General features: G+C 36.4%; 1 protein-coding gene across 1 annotated transcript in view; it reads right to left on the bottom strand.

The window, feature by feature from the left end:
- Dpr1 (defective proboscis extension response 1) overlaps nucleotides 1–26,860 on the bottom strand; it is a 1,112,753-nt gene that overhangs the window by 5,280 nt on the left and 1,080,613 nt on the right. The window lies entirely within an intron of this gene.

Below are 26,860 nucleotides of genomic sequence, written 5' to 3'. Positions count from 1 at the left end.
AATAATTCTCCATAAACAAGCTGCTGAATCATTAAAGATGAAATTTATTCAAGAGACTTATTCATATCTATTGCTTTCTCTAATGGATATCAAAGTCCTTTTTATCTAGGGTATCACAGCTGATAATAGAATACTTAGTCACTTTAACGGACTGGCGAAATCGCATCGAAACTACGTGAGCCTCCTACCAAATGCTTTTAATTATCAACATTAACTAATTATATTTTCGACGATGCACCATTTGTGGGAATCCCGTATTCGCAGCACGAGTATCCCCGCTGGAAACATCGAATTACTCGTTAGATGTCCGTTCGACGCAATACCACAGTTGACCATCTAATCGATGATCTAATTCCTGCTCTGTCGTATTGACTTAAAAGGAGACGTCGCTTGGAGAATTGACGATCCGATGATAAATGTCGAGCGTCTTAATATCTTACGGAACATAAAATTGACTTTCATCGTTCAATCGACGTGGGGTTAATATTATGCAGTTAAGATCAATAATACAGACATGATTTGAGACTTTTTGAAAGGTATTGACTTGTTCGTATAAAAAGTAGCGGATAAGAAAATAATTTAAAATCACTCGTTAAGTCCAATTTTTACTTTTTATCTCTTTTTAACCCCTTTTCGTTGATCTCTCACACTTAAACTGGACTTTAGTAGCTTTTTAAGTCTATTTTTCTGCAGTCATTATGATATATACTTTTAAGTTACGTAAAACGTATGCAAAACAGATATAAGGGGCGGTGACTTTTGGGAAAAATATCAAACTGTCATATTCAATACAAATACAAATTTATTTAGGAAGGTTATTAAATATATTAGCATTGCCAAATATGAGTATATATGTACACAATGTTTGATAATAGTTGTAAGATATAAGAGATGATTCTAAATGTCAATACAGGGCGAAAGTCAAGAATGACGAAATAGCGTTTAAAGCTCTGTTTTAGAGTTATTAATAGCTGCAAAAATGTCTTAAATTTATGTGAAATGCGTCTGGCTTGAGATATATTCTATTGCTGACGTGCACTAACCAAATTAGATATAGCAAAATAAGCACCACTTGCTCGATCACATGTCATTGAAGACCCTGTAGAATACGAACTTCTAGATTTTAGTTATTTCATCAATTTTGCACAACTTAAACGTAGTCTTAAAAAGATTTAAAATAATAAATAATAATTATTGAACAAACTTGCATAAAAGTAATAAAATTTCACAAGAAATACTTTTGAATCTAATATTTTATGAGCTTATGATCCTCCTTTTCCCTGCCCTTTTCTTTCCTTGTGTGGCGGTAAGAATATAATAATCTAAGAAGGTAAAAATTTAAATTCGCGCCTGGATGTATGTTTGGGTCATTCTACGCTAACTCGATCACTTTTGTTTCTTGATGTCAGAGATTTTGATTATATTGAAATATATTACAGTCCATGTGCAATTAAGGGGCAGGCCGCCAAACTCATCACTGTAACTTATGTTAGCACCTACCTGAATTCGGTAGCACCGCGATACCCACCAGCCTGCCCTAATTATAATTTTTGAGCGCTGCGCATTGAAAAAATTGGAATTGAAAGAGGAAAGACCAGAGAATACGGACATATTACATACATTCTTCAAGATTAATACAAAAAAAGGTGAATTTTGTATCTTTAATAGTTTCAGAGATATAAATTCAAACGTGAAAGCAGTTGTAAAATCGGCATAAACTATAAACTTTGGGAGCTTGTATTTCTTAAATAATTTCGAAATTATCAATATAACGGCAATATATTTGAATATCATCAAAATCCCTGACATCGAGTTGCAAAGGTGATCAAGTTGGCACAGAATTGCCCGTATAGGCTACATAGTGTCATAATAATAAATATATGTATAGCATAGCTATATCTGTGCGATTTTGATATCAAATGAATAGTGTTTCCTGTTAGTCTTGAGTACCTATAAGTTTTAAGTTGGACTAAAAGTGATTTAAGCAAGTGCATATTAAAAGTATATAATTTTCTACATATGTATAAAAAAGACTCAGGTGTACTACGAATAAAATAAACGAAAAAAGAAAAAGGAAGAGATATGCAAATAAGAAGGGAATGGTCATAGACACGGAACTAATGCTCTTGACAATTGCACTCTCGATTGCTTTCTCGTTAATTAGTGCACGATAGAGCGACATTCGATGACAGGATGAGCTAGAGAATTACCGCTATCGGGAGTGTGATGTATACCCGATTAGGTGTCCGTTTCCTATAAGCAATTACATAGTAATTGCAACCAGCAGGTTTCAGGATTCTAGAATTGAATCACCGGAGAAATGTTATCACGTAACCCCTTGTCTTACATGCGACTTTCCTTTGGCTGGCTGTATCGGAATCAATTTTACTACAAGGAGAATATACAGGGTGTCGCAGTTTTTTTCGGCCAAACGGTGTAAGTATATTTTACGAGCGAAAATAAAGAAAAAAATGTCGTATGAACATAGGCTCAAAATTGTTTTATTAAAAAATTATAAGAAAAATATGAAATAAAAGTGGACTGATTTTCTCTTGGTAATTATATCTTTCTCTTATTTGTGTTTACTTGTCCAAGATATGTTTACGAATCCATATCGTCTTAATATGCATGGTAATATGTAGTACTAATACTGCAACTTAGTAAGTTGTACGATATCGTAGTGTTAACATAAGGCGAAGCGTTTCGAATCGAAAGTACGTCAATATTCACTTTATTTGCGGTTTTACAAACGAAAGTTTGTCTATCAAAAAATGAAAGGAAACGGAGAAGAAATTTGCAACGTAATACGTTCAGTTTTTCATAGATGTCAATGCTGTATTTTCAAAAGCAGGCGACACATTGAAATGGAACTAACATAAGTAAATACTTCCAATCAGTCTGTTGCTATTTCGTATTTTTCTTCTAATTTTATAATAATGCATTTTTTAGCCTATGTTTATGACATTGTTCTCTTATTTTCGCTTGTAGAATGCAGTGCCATCGTTTGGCCGAAAAAACCTACGACCCTCTGTATATATATAAATTATCTAATTCGTAAACAATTATTAAAATATTCAGTTATACACTACACATTTGACAAAAACCAGTTTTTATCTTATCATTATCTAAAAATGTCCTACATTTTCTACTATATACAACCTACTGTCTAATGTATTAATTACATTAAGTGTACTAAACACTGAGTGTTAATCTTTCTTTTATTATTTATGAATTCATAAAATTTGTATGAGTAATTTAAGTATAGTTTTTGCTTAAAGTAAACTACTATTTACTGTTAGTAATATCAATTACTGTTACATTACAAATCAATCAGTTTGGTAATATGTATCGTGCATAATCTACATTTGGCGCAAGACCAAAATAACCAATTAACTCCCCGATTTCGGTGGTTATGTAGCATGTGTATATACCATTTGCACTTTTCGAATCTAACAAATCGAATTTGCAGTTTCTCTGTCTCCATTTACCTCGATTTATCGATATCACACTTGATTACTAACCACCGTTTTGGCGAACGTCATTCAGCGTTTTAACAAGTGAATAATAATTCAATATAAATTGTTTACTGTTTAAGGGGGTACGGTCAGGGCGGCGACATACCGACAAAATTAGGCAAATACATGGGTTTTCGCCCTGCGACTTTTCGTCCTTATATGAGAAAATTTTGAGTGGGAATGGATTCAATCGAAAAAAAAAGTTCAATGCAGCGCAGTCAACTCGTGATTTAACAAAATTTTGCTGATATTTAGTAATAGGAGAGTTACAAAGTAGAGTGAAAATCTACCATTCAGAATTTAACCATTTTTCTGTAATTTAGAGAGTGTTTTCAACGAAATCACGAGTTAACTGCGCTGCGTTATACTTTTTTACTCTCGAATGAACCTTTTCCCAGCTCAAAATCTTCTCACATAACGCTGAAAAGTTGCAGAGCGTAAACCCATGTCACAGTATTGCTTTTTACTGGGTTATCGATGAAACAGAATAAAAAATGTGATAACTTTAGTTGCCCTTTTGAGAATCAGACGGCACCTTATTTGGAAGGCTGCCAATGTGGAAACGGAATCTGTGATATCCGAACTAGCGATGCGAGTTACTGAAAATTTCTCCCTCCATTACACACACCATTGCAGGAGTCACGTGTATATGATCTCGACGCTTAGGGTCACTTCAGAGAGTTTCGGAAAGTCAAAAGAGAAGGCGAATGGAAAATGAACCTCACTCTCTCGCTCTTGAAACTGAAACATTGTCCAAGTCGCAGGTAAGCGGCACGATTGTCCAAATATTTTCACTTTCGAATTTACAGTTAAAAGAGGACTCTTCGGCGTGATCTTCAGAGGGTTGTATGAAATTTTGAGGGATGAATCTAGAAATTAAACGACGACATTTTGTGGAATACCTCGTGCCAATGCGTATTTTTTATTAACAATTAAAACCAGTCTATGTACAGGCTCTAATAGGACGCGTGGTACAACGAAAGGCGTCTACATGTAAAACTAAACTGAAAATAATGATTACTATACATATACATGTATAAAGCTCGGAAATAGTGAGGTACACATATGCTAGACGAATTTTTAAATTTAATTTTCCTGAAATCTAAGTATCTTATAAAAAAGATTGTATTTTTTGTTTTCGGTTTATTTTTGTATGTATATAGAATCATCCTCTTTCCGATTGTATTACACGCCCTACCACATCATATACATATGTTCAAGAGTTAGAAATATTCTGAAAACAAGTGGTTGGGTAGTTGCAGATCACAGTTGCATTAAAAGTAACTAGTCCAAGGTTCGACTCCTAGTATAGAAAGAATTATTTTATTTAAATATTTAAATTGCATGTAACAGTATTTTACAAATATTGTAATTTCTTTATGCAAATTTTCGTTTATAAATATATATCTAACATATAAATACATGCATTTGAACTTTCTTTCTGGTTTTTTCTGTGTATTTTATCGAGGAATTTCCACTAGCTAGGGCCTAAATGTAGCAGCATCGAACACACATAACGTTTCCGTATATATATAATTTACTGCATTTGTTTTCTTATATGTTGTGAAAAATGTCATTGTTTTATTTCAAGACTCAGTCCTCAAAATTTCATAAAAATCTCTGGAGACCACATCAGTAGCGGATTTACGGACAGGCTCTAAATGGTTGCCTCGAGACCCATAAGACTGATACCCCCACATACAGCAATAAAAATATACGTCATTTAACCAAAAGTTACGCAAGTGTAAACGAACAGAATAGTATTTATTAGCAACTATTGCCAAAAATTTCAAGCAAATCAGATGAAAGTTTAGACCAATTTACGAAGTTATTGTTGGCTTTTAACAACTAGAGTATGCATTATATAGCTACATCATTATCGCGATAATGATATTCACATGCTTGATCTAAATCTTCTTAATTTTATGTATATTTAATTTTGCATAAATATAAAGCAATATATATTCTGCAAAATGTATTTATTTTAATGAGGCTCCAGAAATTTGGAACGTCTTGAGCCCTTTGAATACAGGATCCGCCGCTATCCTTATTACAAATCGAAAAAAGAAAATATTTGGGCAAATGAAAAAATTGTACCTGGCTCATGTCGCTTGTCAGCAACTTGAACAGTTGAATCTCAACGTTTCAAGAGTAAGAGAGCAAGGGTCACATTCGCCTTTTCTCTCGACTTTTCGCAACTGTCTGAAGCACCGAGTTCATGTACATGTGGCTGGTATAATAATTTATATAGTAGAGAAGGAAATTTTCTAAGTTACGTTTCTATTTTGGAACCATAGAGTGACTCCATATCACCTTCATTCGACAACCGCGTGTCTATAGGTAATACTACTTCTGTAACCAAACTGTACCAGCGGATACCGATCTGTCAACTTAAAAAGTCACGTGACCACCGTACCTCCTTAAATAGTACGAAGAATTTCAATATTGATTTCATATTTGCATTCCTCGGATATCGTACATCGAAGGGCCAATTTATTATCATTAATAAAATAAACCATTACACTGAATGATTTTGCAATATCGTAATTAAACATTAGACATTCTCATGAAGAATGTCACTGGAGATTACTTTATTCTGAAAATAATTAATGTTTACTGTTGTATTCAATCAGTGTACTTTCCAGGACATGTTTTCATATTTTTGACGTAATTTCTCTATTATTATAAACAAAATTTTTGCACTTTTAAGTTAAAGTGGAAAGTGAATAAATGAGAAACGCCATTATTTATAAAATGACAATATTAGGACTTTATGTGGTGTTTTAGTAATTAATATTCATAAAATTAATTTTGAGAAAAGGTGCAAACAGTGAGTATGGTAAAGAGACACAAGACTTTACATTTATATCCTTCCCAAGCGACTGAATACTTATTACTAATTATAGGGTATTAGAGGATACTGTAGTAAGTAAGTATTTATTGCCAACAACTACTTATTGTTAGTATTGAGGAACTGGACGACAACGAATTAGCCCTCATCCGTTTAAAGGAAATACCGGGTAGGGTTCGGAGCTTTGACCATACACTTATACACGTATACACTTATAGACACGGCCTGTGTATAGTGCGTGTATAGAAACTTCAGGAATCGAGTGACGAAAAGATAATGTGGAAAGTGTGATGTCACATGTGGGCAAAAGATGATTCAAAACGGTTGGCACGGAATTCTGACGCCAACGTCATGGCATTCGCGCTACGTACGAGTTATGACCATCTTGGTTACTCCATTTCAATGTTGAATTTACATTACTAAAAATGGTAGAAACATGCTGTGTCATACTTTTTTTACTTATTTAACAAAAATAAGTTTTAAAAAAATAATTAGTTGTACACCTTTTACAGAATATTATCAGTATCTCAATAGCGGATTGAAATAAATTTTGCAAAATTATAATCTCCAAAATATATTATAATGAGCATCATTTAAAATTGTAAAAGTAAAGTAAAACCTAATGATCAAAATACATACTTATAAAAAATATTTATTATCTTGCATACATTACAAAATATATATGTATACATTTATTTATTTATTTCTTACAAAAATTAACAATATATTCAAGTTGAACATTAAAATAGCTTTACATGTTTGAAACATTGGTATATCACTTTTTTCAAACTGCATAGGTAGTATATATCGTACTAGCATAGCTTATAAATCTTATCCACATGTGACGTCACGTAGATGTTTTATCTTTGCATCAAAGAAATTATCTGACGGCGTGTCTATAAGTATATATGGTTCGGAAGATTTCATTTGACTCATTGGCTGTTAGGAATTTTATTCTGGGCTGAATTCTAAGGAAAATGACTATGCATAATTTCCCCCTTCGAGATTCAGCTCGAAAAGGTGAGAACGATGAGTTGGAGTTTTTTGATACAACATTTGCGATAGCTTAATGGAAAGTACCTTAAGTAAGAGTCAAACCTTAACAGTTGACATAAATACATAGTATATCCGAGTAAAAATGACTACCTTGATTATCTTTTTAACTGTAAACGTAATAGAACAATTTTTTAAATAAAAATTGTTCGATATTAAATGGGTCATCATATGGTCATGTCCACTTCTTTGTAGGTGGAGTCGCTGAAGACACGTGAAGGTCACTTCTGTTTTTCTAAATGACATCCTACATTTTTCTGTTTAGCATCTGATAATAGCTCTGAAGATGAATACAAATACCTATAACACAAGGTCATTCAAGGTCATGCAAGAGAGATTATGAATAATAAATAAACTCATTTTCTTTAGATGTAATGTTCGAAAGAACACATGGTATAATAAATCGTGGTTGTGCTTGTACACGTCCATTAATGTTTCCCATACGAAGTAAGTGTAAATGTGTCTCCAAACGTGTCATAGAACACTTGCATCATTAGCAACATGTGTAAGCGTTGTTTTAATACCAGTAGACGAGATTTTATTATTCATAGTCTCTCTTGCATGACCTTGAATGACCTTGTGTTATAGGTATTTGTATTCGTCTTGAAAACTATTATCAGATGCTATACAGAAAAATGTAGGATGCCATTTAGAAAAACAGAAATGACCTTCATGCAATTCACATGTCTTCAGCGACTCCATCTACAAAGAAGTGGACATGACCATACGATGACTCATTTAATATCGAACAATTCTTATTTAAAAAATTGTACTAGTACCCTTACAGTTAAAAAGATAATAAAGGTGGTCATTTTTACTGGGACACCCTGTATATCAATAGCGTAATGATGACTACGTGCGGCCTTCCAACCCTTAAGGGTTAATATTGTTGAAAGACTTTATTAATAACAAAACTATTGACTACTGAAAAGGAATATTACTTCGTTAAATTTACAATTTTTATGATGGTATTCAATTGCATTACTGTATTGTACTTTTTGATGCAAAGAACATTTTAATCATTGTTGTAAATGATTGTATATTTCATTTTTATTTATAGAAAGGAATATCGAAAGAATACAATAAATTTTATTCTGTTTCTCTCAACATCGAATGTTCTCCGTGATTTCGCAGACAGCCAGTCTATTCCAGAACCCAGGCAGCCCGTACAGTTTTGATTTATTTATTTAGCAGACGAGATTTTTGATTTATAGCCTGCCATGTGTTGCCTTGCTTTTTCTCGGGGCACGTGAAATAAAATTCCTATATATTTTCGACACGGTGTCAAGGGCTACTCCCGCTACTAATTTCAGCCCGTCATACGCCTTACTTGGAGTTGCACATCACGCGCAATACTATTTACGCCACGTGCGGAGATTCGTGACGAGGTTTCCAGTGTTCCCTAACCCTGTTGTACATCTCTTATGTAATAATTTTAACAGGAAATGTCCGTGACTCTATATCGAGCACAGGGACAGACACATATTTTTCTTATCTGTCGGTATTCACGTTAAAGGGGTGAAAACCACCTCCAAAGTTGGAAGTGGAAAACATATTTAGCTTAGTATCTCGAAAACTATTGCGTCTAGCGAAATAGTGTAAATGAGGCGATTGCATATTTTCCAACGACGAATTTACCTATATAAACAGTTTTTGAAAATATTTATTTGTTTAAAAAGTATATTAAAAATAGCATATTTTTGTTGTTTTCTTTGATTAAATGTTGATTAATCTTTTTACAAATTTGTATATGAATACTATGAACCAAAACACAAAATACGGATAAAACAGTTTTGAATTTTTACACTATAAACAAAAGAATACCAATCTTAATTTGACTACACTTTGTGCGAAATAGGGCTCTGAAACGAATGGCTTTATGAAAACATATTGTATCTTTATGATGCTTTCATCATTATATTATGATATATATTGTTTATTGTTCACTAATTGTATAAATAACACCGCTAGTGAATACTCACAACGTCTCGCACCCGTTGTAAACAGTTCGATGGCTTCAGTATCGGTGACTTTCGCATAGATGAAAATGTAATAAATGAAGATGGTTTATGAATCATTTTTCATCAATAATTATTTACCATATTCGAACAAGAAGAGTTTCGCTAGTAAATAACGCTTAATTAAACGTTTCATCGAACTTGGACATTTACACTTCGGAATGTTCCCTTGTAAGCTAAAGTCTCCCAAAGCGAATACTAACTGAATATTTTGATTTTGAGTAGGACTAGATTGTCTAGAGGACATTAACAATGACACATAAATGTTAAATGTTTTAGAATTTTTTTGGAATATTAGTAAGCTGTCTGTAGATGTTTATGAAGATTCATTAATACAACTTGTTTAAAAAGCGGTTAAATTTCGAGCCTTTGTCTTGTCCGCGAAAATCGTAGTCTGTCAGCATACATGACCGACCGAAGGTCGTCTTTAGTAGGAGATTCTGTTGTGCCAACAACAGACACGGTACATTCGAATTATGACTCGTTTTTCAGCTGATACAGTTGATGTTCAAACAGGTGAGCGATTGCAATCAGCTGTTCAAATCTCAGGCCCGATGTCGAGTGGGGATATCGGAGTCTGAAAGAGAGAGAGAGTAAAATCGGAACACTAGACGCAGACAGACAATGACAAACAAGCGCCGCGTAGCGGATTTTCGGATGCTCCGCGCTTTTACGGAGTGTCTCGAGCTCGTCAGTCGGAGTCAGTTTTGCACCGATCACTCGATAGGTCGCAAGGTTTCAGCGATTATAGAAGAGTCAATCGAGTTAAGAAATTTGGGCACCAGATTCCTCAACTTGTAACACCTTCTGCGCTGTGTCTGTTCACTGCAAATCGTGAAAATGCTCGAGTCGAATATCACGTGGGATACGTGCGATAGATAATCGAATGCCGAGTGACACATTATTGCAGGCGATTAACTGTACTTTTGGAATCGGTGATTACCCTGATTCCCTGAGTTTGCTATTCGTCGTAGGAGCAACCATAAACCACTGCTTCGTTGAGCCTTGATAATTGGCAATAAAACAGAGAGGGTTAACGTAAGTGCGGCACCTCTGTGTTACCCGCGATCTGCCACCCGTTTAGGAACAGCCTACGTGTGACGAATAGATGTACACATTGTGGTGAACGGTGAGTGGTAGAGTCTCTGGCCATTATCGGCCACCAAGGCTAGTAGCAGCTAGTTATAGTGTGTCTTAAGCTCGCGAAAGCCGAGAATTGCGTCTCAGCGGAAGCCGAGATTCGTCCGAGGCAAACCTTCTTGGAAGGTAGATTAAACAGAGAAAAAGAGGATCCCTCCTCTCTGTACACTCGCCGACCGACAATTTCTTCAGTGCGAAGAATCGGTAATAGAGTCCGTTGCACTACCTTAGCGTTACGGCAAGGTACTGCTTTCCCCTCCGCATAGGCTTGTCGTCGAGGCCTGGTGTCGGGAGTCCACAGTTCAGCTCGATATAGTCGAAACTTAACTGTTTCGGCTTTGCCGATCCCTCCTTGTTCCAGACGCCAGCGTCGTTGACCACAGAACCCAGGAGGAGCCCCGATAGAGGACCAGGAACGGCCAGAGATACAGCCCTGAACTCCCCCCTCTTTGCCCCCTTCGGGCGCTTCTTTAAATAAAAGGTCTGTCCTTTTAAGGACAGGCGAAGGAGAATTGACAGTGTACACATTCTTTGATTCACCTGATGTCTATAACCTATTCCGGACGCCGTTAGATCCCTGCATTCAGCGATTCTAACACAACTAAAGAAATCCAATTTACGTAAAAATTCATTTTATTATCCAAATATAATAACTATTCCTTTATTCTGCATATTTTGTACGTTTTTATAGATCACATTTAATTTTAACATAAGAGTGTGAATATCTGTAGTCTACTAATTAATACATGATAAATTTTTGTGTCATATTTATTTTCGATGCAGACCACAGGTATTATGTTACTGAGATTAGAACTGTTGTATGTCTGAAAAGCAAATTTTATAATATTAAAACTAAGACGAGATAAAGATTTTAATACATAACTGTAACGTATATTTCCAAATGTGTACTTGACTACTTATGAGATTAAAAATAATTGAAACTACACTAGGCTCATTCCACGGTAAATCGGATACGTTTTGGAGTACCATCTCGGATTTTGGTCAAATTGTTGATTTTACAGCTACTCAAAGTATAGTGCTAATTTTTCTAAAAAAAATTATAACTTTTGGATCACTGAACACACAAGAATATACTTCTGTGTAGTTATAGTGAACACATAAATGTAGTAAAACGAAATTGTCTCAGTTGAGAAAAAGTTTTTTTTAAACACTTTTTTTGTAATTGTTTGAAACAACTGCGATTTTTTAAAATTGAAAAAAATTAAGAATATAGTCCTATTCGTCCTCTTTACGGACATGTTACATCCGGCCTTCAGCTGGTCTTCTTTTTCGTTGTCAATAAGCGAGAAATGTTTGCAATGGTTGTAAATGATTGCACTCATCTCCGCCGAGCTGATTCGGGAAAACATGTAAGCGTTCTCCTTTATTCTATTACGAATTATGATGTTATGTCCCAGCCACGCTGTCGGGGATGTATAACAGTATAATATATGAGGTTTAGACTACTATTGCCTTCCACGGGATCGTCAGAATATTCGTGATTAGAAATTAGTTGGAGTGGTCATCGCTTAAATACATGCATATAAAGGTACATGTAGTTTATTTAATTATATCTCGTTTCGGAGATAGTGTGGGTATAGTGTGGATATGTTATTACAATTACATCTTTTTCGGAGATATAAAATATAGTTTACAAAAGTTGATAATGTTTGATTACCTTAAAACTAGCTTAGGAGGGAGAAGGATCCTAATGGTTCGGCGTTAGGAGACTTACAAAATGCCTCTTCTTCTCATTCCATGGTTTTCACGTCGCGTGCGGCACTAACTAGTAATTGTGCACTTGATGGACCTAGTATTCGATATTTGAGTTCGGATAAAAGAACGCCAAAGGCAAAAGTTATAACAGGTTATAAAGGATTCGATTGGAATTTGTCCGAATGGTGGGACCGAATAACCTGTCGCAATTGATGCTTACCTCTGCGATATTTACAGCGCGTGTTCTGTAATCGCAAAGCTATCACCTATAATTTTAGTTAATTTTGGAAAATGATAATCTTGTTCCGTTCGACGAAGCAATCGTTGTTTGTTGTTGCCAGATGTGAGAATCCGAGATTCATTTAGATAATTTGTCTATTGAGTCGTCCGTTCGAAAGTTCCACATCTGGCAATTCATAAAGCAATTTCGTGCTTTCGTCGAGCGGCGTGTTCCTCCTGAGTTATAAACATCGAAAGCTGTATTGCCCCACAGTCGGTACCGTTACGCCAACTCATCGTCCGTTCGTATTATCGGAGGGTTGACGCCGACTCGCGGGACAATGCAGCCATAAAAACATCTGGAAAACACTTGCGTGGGCCCGTTCGAGCCGCGTTATTCCGGGGTTCGATTTTCCTCCCCAGTTTTCGCGAACGTTCGACCTGAGGGAGAGGTTCCTCCACCATCATCGCGGGATGATCGGGGACTTTCCACCACCACCGCCGCGGAGTGACCAGGGAGAGCCCGTTCCACCCCTATCGGAGCGACTGGGGATCCTCCTAACTCGGGTCGATAGACAAATCGATCGCTTTCGTCAACGCCCAAAAACATTGACACCCCCGAACGCGCGAATCGGCGGAAGAAGAGCTGAGCAGGAAGCGAACTCCGGAAACAAGAATCAGAAACGATTAGAGACTTCGAGGACTTAGTTTTCGTCCCTCTATCTAGCGTTCGTGATAGAATTGAATCAGTTATTTCAACATTAAATTCGCGAAATAACGCGTTGCTACGGACATCGTTCGGTTCGTCAACAGTCTTCAAGTAAAATACCAGCGAAGACAGTCTAGTCTTCCTACTTCCTCGTGTTCTATTTATTCAATAAACGCGAGATATATATTAGGTCAGTCATCAACACACATTTGATACCTACTGGTGACCTGCTGACTAACAAAATATCAAGTTACGGGGTCACTCGGATTCAGAGCAACGTTCGGAATGGAATGTTGTATATCGTGTCGAAATTTACCGGGAAGTACCAATGACCGAAAAAAGAATACTATAAGAACGCGAATCGACAATGCACATGAGAAGTTGAATTTTGAGTTATATCGAGTCAGTTGAGGATGAGAGCGAATCTCTGACCACCACCCACGCGAGAGCTGTAACACCGTAACATCGAGAACGTATTGTAATGTTTAGCAAAAAACTGCGTAAGAGTTGAAGGGTATCGTGAATGTACTCCACGAAGTCCGAATCCGCCTTTCTAGACCGTGCCCAGAGAATCCGAAAATCCGAGAAATTCGAGAAGAAAAGTTCGTGCCATAAGGAAATCGCATCGAGAAGCGACCAGCTAAACCTACAAGGTAACGACGTTAAGACTGTACAGACAGCAAGAAGGAGTAATTTGTATGATGTAATTTGTATGATAATTTTATGTAATTTCTATCTTGTTAAATATATGAATCTGTTAAACCAAAGCATAGTCTACTATTCACTTCTCCTCTCCCTTTACTCATTCACTTCCAAGATCAGCTGAATCAAGGTGTGCTTTAGTACTTTAAAAGAGCAAGAACCCGTAAAATCGATTTTTGTCGCTCGAGACGACCATCCGTATAGTTAGGACGGAACAGATACATATTCAAAAATATGGACATTTGAAAACTAACCAAATGAAAATCGATTGAAGGTGACGCTGCTTCGTGTTAAAGCAGGCTTCGGAATTAACTGCTCTTTTCGGCCGATTTTCGAAGGCGACGCCTCCTTTCTCCCTCGTACGTCACTTCCCTCCGCGGCGGCCCTAGTGCTCGGAAGGCCTCAGGCGCGTGCCACAAGAATCGCGCGTCAGGGGATACCACTGACAAAACAAAAACGCATCAACAATATTACCTTATGGGTGATGTGGAAATTTATGCATATAAGTGACGTCGCCCAAATGTGCTACGCGCGATTTTTGTGGCACGCACCTGAAGCCTTCCGAGCACTAGGGCTGCCGCGGAGAGAAGTGACGTGCGAGGGAGAAAGGAGGCGTCGCCTTCGAAAATCGGCCGAAAAGAGTAGTTAATTCCGAAGCCTGTGTTAAAGCGTACCGTGTGCAGCCTGATCGTACGCCACTAGTAGCGAGGTAACTATATCTGTCATGAATGTAGCTCAATGAATCTTTTGTGGTTGCAGATTTCGCAGAAAATTATTAATTTCTTATTCAAGATGAAATTAGCTGATTGAAATTAGATGAGTTAGCATTAGTCTAATAAACAAGCAAAAATACACAGTAATACACACATTTGTTGCTTACCATCGAATGGATAACAGTTTAAAACATGACAACTTCGTTGTCATATCAGTCTGTCACGAGCATTATGGTGTAGCTGTTCATTTATTTCAAATACATTCAATACAATTTTTGATAGAAAAATACGGTACTGGTTTTACAGAAATTAAATACTTATCTGACGGGGCTTCTTCGCAATACAAAAATGAATACAATTTACTTAATTTCAAGTTTCATTTCAATGATTTTGGAATCCATGCAGAGTGGTACTTTTCTGCAACTTCATATTTAATTGGACGCCTTATTCATTAAATTGGAAACTTATTCATTTAATTGGACACATTGGATATGGTAGAATACTTATCCAATAACCCCTTTTCCCATCATATTCTATCCTACCCCGATGGAAGAATACTCACCACCTTCTCGGTTTCCATTGAACAATGACAACTTAATGTTTCGAACAATAAGTGTCACTGACAAAGAGTAAGTTTTTGATATCTAACGACCGTATTATATCTGGCAGCAGTCGTATACTACCTACATACGTTAATGGCAGGTATAGTCGCCTAGTCGCTAGTGCCGTACGATTAGACTGCACACGGTACGCTTCGACGTGACGCAGCGTTACATTCACTCAACTTTCATTTGATCAATTTTCAAATGTCCATATTTTTGAAAATATGTCCGTTAAAAGGACGAATAGGACTATATTCTCAATTTTTTCAAATTTTTAAATCCGTACCCAGTACTAAAAAATTTCATTTGTTTAAAACAATTCTAAAAAAAAGTCTAAAAAATTTTCTAAACTGAAACAATTTTTGTTAATACTTTTATCTGTTCACTATAACAATTCAGAAGCATATTCTCGTGCAATTTAGTAGTTCAAGAATTATAATTTTTTGGAAAAAGTTAACACCGTATTTTGAATATCTGTAGAATCGACAATTTTCAAAATTTGTAAGATTCCTTCGACGTACGATTAAATATTACTAAAGACTGCAACATATCCAAATTTGAACAAAATTTGAGGTGGTGCTCCAAAAAGTTCCGATTTTCCGTGGAACGACTCGTTTGTTATTTTAGAACATTGATTCAAGCAGCGCTATTTTAATACTTTGGTTAGCAGAAGCTTGTTAATATTATAACAGCTACGCGGTAATAAGTTTTCTGTGGGCAAATTATTAAATAATTAGAAAAAAGTGAACTTCGTTTGAAAGACTCTCGTTGGCTATCGAATTCTATTGTTCAGGAAATTGCCGTTTATTTTTCCTCGCCCAGGTCTAATTAAATGCGATTTATCAGGAAGTATAGCCTGTTGGAGGACAAATCTTCTGCAAGCGGTTACGGCTTGAGGTAAAGAGGAGCAAGGCAGACCAATTCGTCTTCATTAATTACTTGCGCCACCTCGGCGACGAAACGTACTCTTTGAAGCTGTAGCTGCTGCATTATTTCCGTGAACCCATCAGAAGCACTGCTTGATCGGCCGTTACGTTTCACGGTTAAGTTAATTCGCGCACGATCAGGAGCTTCCTGTTGAAGGTTAACTGATTCTCCGTTGGGAAGCAAAAGGGATAAAGCGTTTCTAAACGGCTGACTGTCGGGAGTACGATATGTCGAAGGGACTATAGAAAACGAAGAAAATCGACTTACCATCAATTTCTTTTAATAATGGTTGCGTGGTCGTAATGGTCCACTTTATTGTAAATATTTCTCTATAGAAATAAAGAGACTTTAATTTGTTCACGAAGGATTATTACATTAGATGAATATATACAAAGCGATTTTATCGCAGGTTTGATCCATCGCAGATCAAGTTTATGGGCAAATGACATGTTAATGGTACACGCGTACGGCCGACCCAAATGATTCTGACCGCACCAACAATCTCTTTCTCTCTCTCTGTTATTCTATGGCTCCCTTGTAAAAAAGAGATAGAGTGTATCGATACAGTCAGATTCGTCTGAGCTAGGTGTACACATGACGGATTTCTACGGTAACGATTTCTTAACGAACTTCGTCCATCTAATGAGACACTTGTATGCCACTAACATATAGTTTTTGGTCGTTTTTTAGGCGAAGAAGTTTTATGTAGGACAGAAAATCACGGATGGAATCTGAGCATGGAAGTCGATTGTGCAAAAATCGGTCGATTTTCCGGTTATTCTTTCCAGCATGTTAATAAACGTTTGCAGTCTTAATCCAAAAGATTTTAACCATAGGATTATCGTGGCAGATCAAAACTGCGATAAGATTACTTCGTGTGGGTTAGTTATTCAAATACGGAAAATTACTGGACTTCATAACCTATTTCCTTCCTAACGACTGGGATTAATTCAGGAAAATCACCGGACGAATTTTGATAAATATTTAACTAATTGTAAGTATTTTATTAATAATTCTGAATAAACTGAATAAATGATTTTTTTTATAATTTTTTCAAAAATGGTTTCATAATACCTACTTAATAAACTTTTTTAAACTTTAAAAACCAAAATTTTGTTATTATTTTCCAAATCTCTTCACTTAGTGTTTTCAGTAACTTCTTAGGATTTGCCAAAACAATTTCTTTGAATTTGCTGTTTTAGATTCTGGAGAAATGGTATTTAAGTACGAATATTACATGTCTCTACCTCCATAAGCATATTTTGTTAATTATTACTTATTGGATCTGCTTATGGAGTTGCTGCCACTCTCTTGTCTGCTTGCGAGAGCTAGCGTATTCTACTTCCGATCGTAGTTAGGTGTGAAGGAGATAGGATTTTGGGATCCTTGGCCAGCTTAAAGAGTTGGAACTCACCGTGAACTTTACTACTATTTATTCAAGCACTGTTTAGCTTTGGTACTGTCGCGATCTGTATCGCAAGACGGGCTACGCCTAAGTGCGCTGCATTCATCGGTCATTTAGGCGATCAGTAACTTTTCGGGAGGTAAAACGGGAGGCCATGGCCGTCACATTTTGCTGACTCTCTTGGAATTCGCTAATTCGGCGCGAAGTCATTGACCTAAACGCGGTTGTGCAATTGAATGCACGTGTAGCTAGCACGAGCTATAACAGAGTAGAAGTTCATAGGTTCATTATTTAGTTCAGTGCAGACATTCAATTTCAAAATAAAAACTGATGTATTATGAATAAAAAATGATTCTTTGATATTTATTCGATTATGAGTTTTCTCAAATATTTTATTAGATGGACAATCTATTACTGATCTTTTGTTTGTGATGGAAGTCCGATTTAGTATTAACATAATATTGAATGAAATTGTGAACTCTTACATTATGATAAGATTAGTTAAGTTGGTAACACTATAGTAGTTAATTAACTTCACTGCATTTAAAATTGGTTTGTGGAACTTGGCAAAAATCATTTTTTACACCCTCTTAATGGGTGATTAGACTATGTTAGTTTATGTTCTTATAAGGAACTCGTTGTAATTCTTAATTTTTTCTAATTACTTCTTGTTATGAGAAGCTTCGAGTCTTTTCTAACATACAAGTGACAAGATTGTAGGTTCTCCTGGAAAAACGAACGAGGGTGTAGGTAAAGGATTGTAAATAAAATTGATACAAAAATTTGAGTGCTACCGGAATGCGCACCAATTTGGTAGAATAATTTTGTGAAATAATATTATTATGCAAAATTATAGTGACAGACAAGTGAACACACTAAGCGTAGTGGTATTATTGTGGTTGTGGTTTTCAATCGTGTACTTTCGGCTACAAACTGATGAAGATTTATTAAAAACATCAAAAAATTACTTTTAGTCTTGGTAATTTATGTTCATTTATTTCTTAACAAGAAATATCTATTACTTTTTTAAAGAAATTGTGTATTTGTAATACACGGCTCTGTTAAAAGTTGTTTTTCTCTTGTCAAAAAGAATACGAACAAATTAAAGAAAAATTAACATAAAAATAAGACCTAAATATAATCTCTAGCAAATTTCTAATGCATTTTCGTAGATGTATACCTATTTAGTCCTACAAATCATATTCGGGACTTCTTTTCCGTTTATTTGTGGATTTAAATTTTTACTTCATTAGGTTGTCATATTTTTTCCGTCCCTCGATGAAAAGAAAGGACAGGGAAAAGGAGAATCGTAAGCACTTAAAATACTCGATTCGAAAGTGTTTTTAGTAAATATTTATTATTTCTTACTTAAAACTTTTTAATATTTATTATTAATTATTTTAAAATCTTTTCAGGACTACATTTAAGTTTTACTAATTTATTTATTAAACAATTAAAATGAATAGAATCTAGAGCTGGGTTTACACCGGTGAACAGATCGCAAATAATGCTTGCAAAGAGTTTGCAAACTTTTTATCACACTTATTCGATTCTTCTGCGAACACCAAGAACAATACGCAACGGATAAGCGAACAGACGATTTCTACGAAATTTAATTTTTATAGTGTTCGCAAACAGCTCGTGAACTCAGAGTGCTCTCGATTGAACCGTCCTCTATCGAATGAGCTCTTTCTCAGCTCATAATCTTGTAATATAAGGACAAAAAGTGTATCCCCGTGTTGGTAGTGCTTATTGCCAGGTTATGGATAAAACAGAGTAAAAAAGTGAGAAGTTTAGTTTGGTGCACACCAGGTGGCGACTAATTAGGAGGCCCATGATGTCCAGATTTTGCACGCGAGTATTGAGAACATTCCCTTTCACTACACATACTACAGTACGAGCCGCGTGAATCATTCATATCCTACAAGAAGTCACGTGAAAAGTCGCTTCGAGAGACATTGTTGTGGCACGGACAGTAGGTCAGTTCGGCGCTTCGAACCGCTTCGGACAGCTATGGACAGCTTCGGAAAGAAGCTTGAAATGCTTAGGCCAAAGTCAAGCGGCACAAGGCACACGCAATGTTGTCGATATTTCAAATATTTTTACTTTTTGACTCAGAAGGAGATCCTTCGGTGAAATCCCAAAAAATTTTTATGAAATTTTGAGGGATGGGTCTAAAGATTAAACGATAACATTCGGTGGAATATATTGTGTCAATATGTATTTTTTATGAACAATTAGTGCCAACATCAAAAGTAGTCATGACAAGTACTGATACAAGTCCTTACTCTTAAAACCATGTACTGATATTACGATGTCCTGGTTCTGATATTTTAATTTCTATAAAACCTGTATTATTTTTACTAACTACAGAAGATTTAGAGTGTTTTCTGTATGACTCGAAAAATAGCTTAGCATTCGAGAAATTAGAGCATCATAATATGGTAACATCATTCTATGACTCTGTAACTTCAAGAACAGAGATTTGTACATATTAACAAGGATGACACTTCCAACAATTTATTCATTCTATAATGTAAATATAAAACAATAAAATTATTAATAAAAGGATAGTCAAGTGTACGAATTCAAGATGAATCTTTAAAATTCCTGGTTGTATTTACCACGCGTCATCCCACAACTTGTATCAAAGTTGAACATTGTTCAAATTAAATTATATTTAAATAATATCTCGAATAAATTTTTATTCGTAGGATCTTCGAATGACAAGTACGAATGAAACGAAATTATTCGAAAATAACGGATAGTTTCTTATTTGAAGAAAAACTTATTCATACTGTTATGTTTCGAACAGGAAAATTTTTGAATTTCTCCTCTTTTGTCTACTACGGCTAACATTCGCTTTCTCTCTCGACTTTTCGAAGCTATCCGAAGTGATGGGAGGGGCCAAGTTCAAGTACATGTAGCTTGTAAAATAGTTGTGTAGTGGAGGAGGAACCGTAGGGTGGCTACCCTAGGCCCTTGATGCTTCGTATTGATTGTTTATTTGTTAACACGTTGATCGCCACGTCAGCCATCGGTGGCTGACACTAAACTTTCCGTTTAGGCCGCGTCAACCACCGTGTGACGAGACTCGATGACTCTCTATGATTCACCTCATCGACAACACAGGGCTTATCCGAAGATCCGATAAGCCCTGAATCATCCCTCCGAGTAAAAGTAGCCCTTGGACCCTGCGCAAAAGAAGGGGAAACTTTCTACAACGCAGCAAACTTAATATAAGGCCCCAAACCTCTCTGTAAACCAGCAGATTAGTAATAGATTTCCTTGCGAAAACATTCAAATTGCACGGAGTAACGTTTATTTTACCCTTTGGGCGTGACATTTTTGGCGATCCTGCCAGGATACCATCAGTCAGTGTCAGAAGAAATTCCATTGGACATCGTCTACGGAAGATCAATCCAAGGAAGGACTACGAGTGCCACTTCTGAGACATAAAGAGGTATCAACGAACCAAGTGTCAGAGGAAATTCCATTGGACATCATCTAAGGAGGATCAATCCAAGGAAGGACTACGAGCGCCACTTCTAAGACGTAAAGCAGTATCAACGAACAAGGCAAGTACGGCTTTCACTACGTACAGAAACCCTAAACCCACCACCAGTTCTGACGAGGGCCCTGTTCCCGTATACAAAAAGGCGATCACAGAGCAGAAGGAAATTATAGAAAAATTAACAATGGAACGGTCAACACAATGATTAAGGCATTAGCTGACCACATGAAATTATTTGAAGAAGAAAATAGGAATAGACGACAAGAAATTATAGATTTAGCTAAGGCTTTAAACGCAACTGTAGTAACAGAAGAAAGCGAATCATCTAGGCTAAAAGGAACAAGAAATAAGAAACGGGCCGCGACCCATCAAGACGATCCAGAAGGCACCTCTAGTGAAGAAGAGGAACGACACGGCAACGGAAGCAACCAAAGTAGAGGGTCAAATAACGAGTTAGGACAAAAACCCGCCCAAGTAATCAGAATTATTAGAACGCTACGCGGTCGTGAGGATTTAGGGGTAGAAGACTTCATTTCCGACGTGCGATACGCAAGGTCCCTTTGTTCCGACAAATATATGTTGTTAAGGTTAATTATCGCTGAACGAATAACGGACCAAGCTGAACGTGCAATAAGATACTTAAGAATAGATAGCTACGAAGATCTGTTTGAAACATTGCGAACATACGTAACTTCACCAAGCACCGTGAATAGTAGTAGAACGCGTTTGCAAAGTACAAGGCAGGGACAGACAGAATCAGTCATAAATTGCAATGTTCGGTTCAGACAGGCCCTGAACGAATTAAAATACGCCATTCAATATAAATATCCACGATCAAGTAGTAGGAAAATTGCGACCGAAGAAAAGGAAGATGCAGCGATATCTACGTATACGATGAATCTACGAAAGGAGATAGGAATAATGATAGTGCCAGCACAACCAAAAACTCTAGAACAGGCACAAAGCCTAGCGATAGAGATGGAAAACTGGCTACGTGATTCGAGGAGACCCGCACAAACAATGACTCACCTACCATCACGAGCAAACAACCCTCTACCAGTTCGACGGAACAACATGGAACAAAGACGTACCCCATTATCAGCCCGGCCCAGCAATCAGTTTTCAAGACCACTAGCAACGAGACAGAGTTCACTTCCACCAGTGTCACCATCTAAGTGTTTCAAGTGCGGACAGGCCGGATACATAGCATCTAATTGCACAAATTTTCGGGCAACCCATCAAGGGAAAATACCACTCAGAGTAAACTATACGATTCTGGAAGAAGAGGACGAGATCGAGAAACAGCAAGAATCCACAACATACCAGGAAGACTCCAATACGTACGAGCCACATTCAGAGGGATCAGAGATGGACCCGCTCGACTTCTCTTAGATACTGGCGCGAGAAAAAAAGGTAGACTCAAATCTCCCACGGGACCATAACACTCGAACGATATTAACGGGGAGTGACAAGCATGTATCCAACGAAACAGTTGCCTTCAATATCTTAAACGAGAATCACGTATTCCATATTGTATCGAATTCCTTTCCTTTACCCGAAGATGGCATATTAGGCCTGCCGTTCCTTCAAAAATACGATTATATGATTAACAACAGTCATTTATTTTTAGGTAAAAACAAAGACAACCTATACACCGAACTAGACCTCGAACCAGGCGAGAGTACGATCAAGGAAGCATACGTGGGCCAAAATCTAACCCGAGTTTGCTTCATCAATACAGGTAGAGACAAGATTTCTACTGATCAGATTGAAATTGATACTGAGGAGAAAAAACTAAGTAGGATTAATACAGTTTTCTCAAAACTACGTACATCCTACATTAAGCCAAACTACAAATCAGTGATAGAGAAAATTATTATTAACTATATAGATGCATTTGCATTAGAAACGTACCGATCTAACCTCCCACGAAATCGAATTAAAATCCCAAAAACCTATTAATATCAAATCCTACAAACCTCCTGAATGTCACAGACGAGAAATAGAAAGACAGATAGACGAAATGTTAGACAAAGAAATTATTGAACCCTCAGACTCACCCTATAACGCACCTGTTTGGGTAGTCCCTAAGAAGATTGACGCATCAGGTAAAAGGAAATGGAGGATAGTTATAGATTTTAGAAAACTTAACGAAATTACTGACCAAGACGCATACCCTTTGCCTGACATAGAAACAATCCTTTCACAATTAGGAAACGCAAAATTCTATTCCGCATTAGACCTGTCCTCAGGCTTCCACCAAATTCCAATGCACCCTAACTCTAAGAAATACACCGCATTTTCTACTCCCGAGGGACACTTCCACTATAACTGAATGCCATTTGGACTAAAAAATGCTCCTGCAACCTTCCAACGTATGATGGATAAAGCTTTGAAAGGGTTAATAGGGAAATACTGCTTTGTTTACTTAGACGATATTATTATTTTTGGACAAACAATTCAAGAACATAACAGGAATCTAGCCATAGTATTACAAAGACTTTCAGAATTGGGACTTAAGCTTCAGCCGGGTAAGTGTGAATTTTTAAAACCCGAATTAGAATATCTAGGACATGTGATATCAAAAGACGGTATAAAACCGAATCCGGAAAAAATTAAAGCAGTAAAAGTATTTAGACTATCCAGGAGCCCTACAGAAATAAAATCATTCCTGGGACTAGCAGGTTATTACAGGAAATTCATAAAAAATTTTGCAAAAATAGCTAAACCATTAACTGAACTCACAAAGAAGGACACACCATTTCACTGGACAGACAGACAACACATAGCTTTCGACGAACTAAAAACAAAATTATGTGAAGAACCTTTGTTGAAATACCCAGATTTTCCTAAAGAATTTACATTAACCACAGACGCCTCTAACGAAGGACTAGGTGTCATACTATCGCAAGACGGACACCCATGTTGCTACATTTCTAGGACGTTAAACTCAGCAGAGACGCATTATACAACGACAGAAAAAGAACTCTTAGAAATAGTTTGGGCAATTCAAACTTAGGCAATATTTATTAGGCAGAAGATTTAGATGGAGACTCAGATTAGAAGAGTATCATTATGAAATAGAATATCACAAAGGCAAAGACAATCTAGCAGCTGATGCACTCTCTAGAATACACAAAACCGTGACCGACAAACCACTAAAAGATATGACACCGGACGAACTATACAATCTAGCGCAAAACATAATAGAGACGCCTCAATCTAACCCACCTGAAACGACCCAACTAGACCCACCAGATCCCGAACCAGAATCTCCACCCTCCTCCATACTGCACTATGACGATTATTTATTATTCTTATGCGATCTTAAAATCCCTCCAAACTATAAAGAGAAACCAAACCGCGAGACAAATAAACAATTAGATAAAACGAGATTAAACTTTAGTAACGAACAGGAACTATTAGAGCAAATAGAGACGCTAGCCACAGAAAATCCACACTTAGGCATCAACACTCAGGCATTCTCAGAAAACGAAACTTTAAAGATAGAATCCATGATACAGTTTATAGCCAACAGAAATCCCGATAAAACCTATACCTTCTCCAAAACCCCAATAATTGAAATCATTCCTGAAATAAAAGATCAAATCCTTAAAGAAAATCATAATGCAAACTCATCTCAACACTTTGGAGAGAATAGAACTATTGAAAGGATAAAAGAAATATATTATTGTCCCAATATAAGAAAGGACGTTCATGAGTTTATTTCGAATTGTGAAACATGTCAAAGAGAAAAATTAGCCAGAGTAAGACATAGAGAATCGGCAGTAATACCAAATACTCCTACCGAACCTAACGATAAAATATCAATGGATATCTTTGGTCCTCTGCCGATGACAGCCAAAGGTAACCAATTCATTCTTTCAATTCAAGATGTTTTGACAAAATATTTAGTTTTGATTCCAATTAAAGACCAACGAGCAGGTTCAATTATTAACGGGTTACTGGAACATTATATTTATATATTCTCTTCACCGAAACAAATTTTAACAGACCAAGGTACGAATTTCGTCTCTGAACTTATGCAGAAATTTGAAGAAGCATTTAAGATAAAGCATATTAAGACTACTAGCTTTCATCCGTAAAGTAATGGTGCACTTGAACGTACTCATGCCACTGTTAAAGATTTAATTAGAACGTGTACCGCCGATAAACAAAGCGAATGGGATGAAATAATGAATCTGATTTGCTTGGGGTATAATACCTCTATTCATGAAGGAACAGGTCATACCCCTTTCGAGTTAACTTTTGGACATAAAGCAAATATGCCTAGTGCCATCTCCGCCACGAGTACGCTCAGCGGAGAGGAATTATTTCAGTTATGGAAAAAAAGACATGAGAATTATTTAGAGATAGCTAAGAAAATAATAAATAAAAATAAAGCAAGATATAAAAAAGATTAAGACAGGAAGATACGTCTCCAATGTCTTTTTAACGAAAGTGATAAAGTCCTAATTCATAACGATCATAAAAAAAATAAATTAGATTCAGAATGGATAGGCCCAGCTATTATAACTAAGGTTATAAATCCATATTACATTTGTAAATTTCCCAACCAAAATAAGGAATATAAAGTCCATGGGAATAGACTAAAATTATATAGATAAAAATAATTTGTTTCAGGATGCTGATCCAGGCACTAACATCATTGATTTTAGGTTGTAAGACTATAAGCACAAGCATAACCCCCTTAAATAACACTAACATATTTTTAGAAGAGTTGCAAAGTGTATATATGTATTATACCGAAGTAAAACTAGTGGTAGGTGTAGACGTACAGCCATATGTAGGAATAGGAAAGGAAAGGCGAGACCATATTAATAAACTTATAAAATTTTGCGCAGCAATTGATTGCGATCAGAGATTAGAAACAAAAAGCCTTTCGAGTAGACTGCAACAGCTGGAAAACAAAATAATTCATCTGAAAACACTATTGCACATGAGAACGAAACGAGGTTTACTAAATTTCGTAGGAAGCATCTCTAAAACATTGTTTCCGGGAAGATCTCTCTCAGTCGCGCTTTAAGCACGAATAAAGTTACAGTGTCCTTAATTATTTTGAGTTGCTTGCTTCATACTATGGACGACTATCTATCCTTTATCTAGAGACACGGTAGCGTCTCGACGCCAAGTACATGAAGAAGAACACCCTGTATATACATATATGTCGACTGTCGCTGCCGTGTATCTTTACAGGAGAATCGACAATTCCAACCTTACCTGAAACTTATTTCATTAATATCTCATCACACGGGCAATATTTTCTAAATTTAAAAGCATTTTTCTCATGTAAACAGCATCTGAGCTTTCCAATAAGACCAAATTCAATAAAATCGGTTAACCTATGACAGAGATATCGTAATATCATATCATGGATCAGTCAAAAATTGTATGATTTTCTTCTGATTCTTCTTATGATTCTTACTCTTCAGGCAAATTTTCGTCAACATCATACGTATACGCGTTACAGGTGCACATTCAGCCAAAAGGAATTAACACATGTTTCGTTCGTCGATTTTCGGAATCGGGATCATTCGGCAGGGCACGGCGGCCGTCATTGGATAGAGAACAAGAGAATCTGTCGACTGTTGACTGTTGAGTGACATTTCGGACGCAACCGCCACGGAGGTTATCTGTAGTAGGTTATAGAATGGAGAATTTAATTTCAATTTGTAAATTTATTCTTCTGTGGTTCTTCATTATGTTTGTTGTCGTATATTATATGATACGAAGGCTTTTCACACGTTTAAATTTT

This window comes from Calliopsis andreniformis, chromosome 5 (assembly GCF_051401765.1).
Source record: "Calliopsis andreniformis isolate RMS-2024a chromosome 5, iyCalAndr_principal, whole genome shotgun sequence".
Taxonomy (NCBI): Eukaryota; Metazoa; Arthropoda; class Insecta; order Hymenoptera; family Andrenidae; genus Calliopsis; species Calliopsis andreniformis.
Note: the sequence above shows the minus strand (reverse complement) of the source record. Positions and strands in the feature narration are given on the sequence as shown.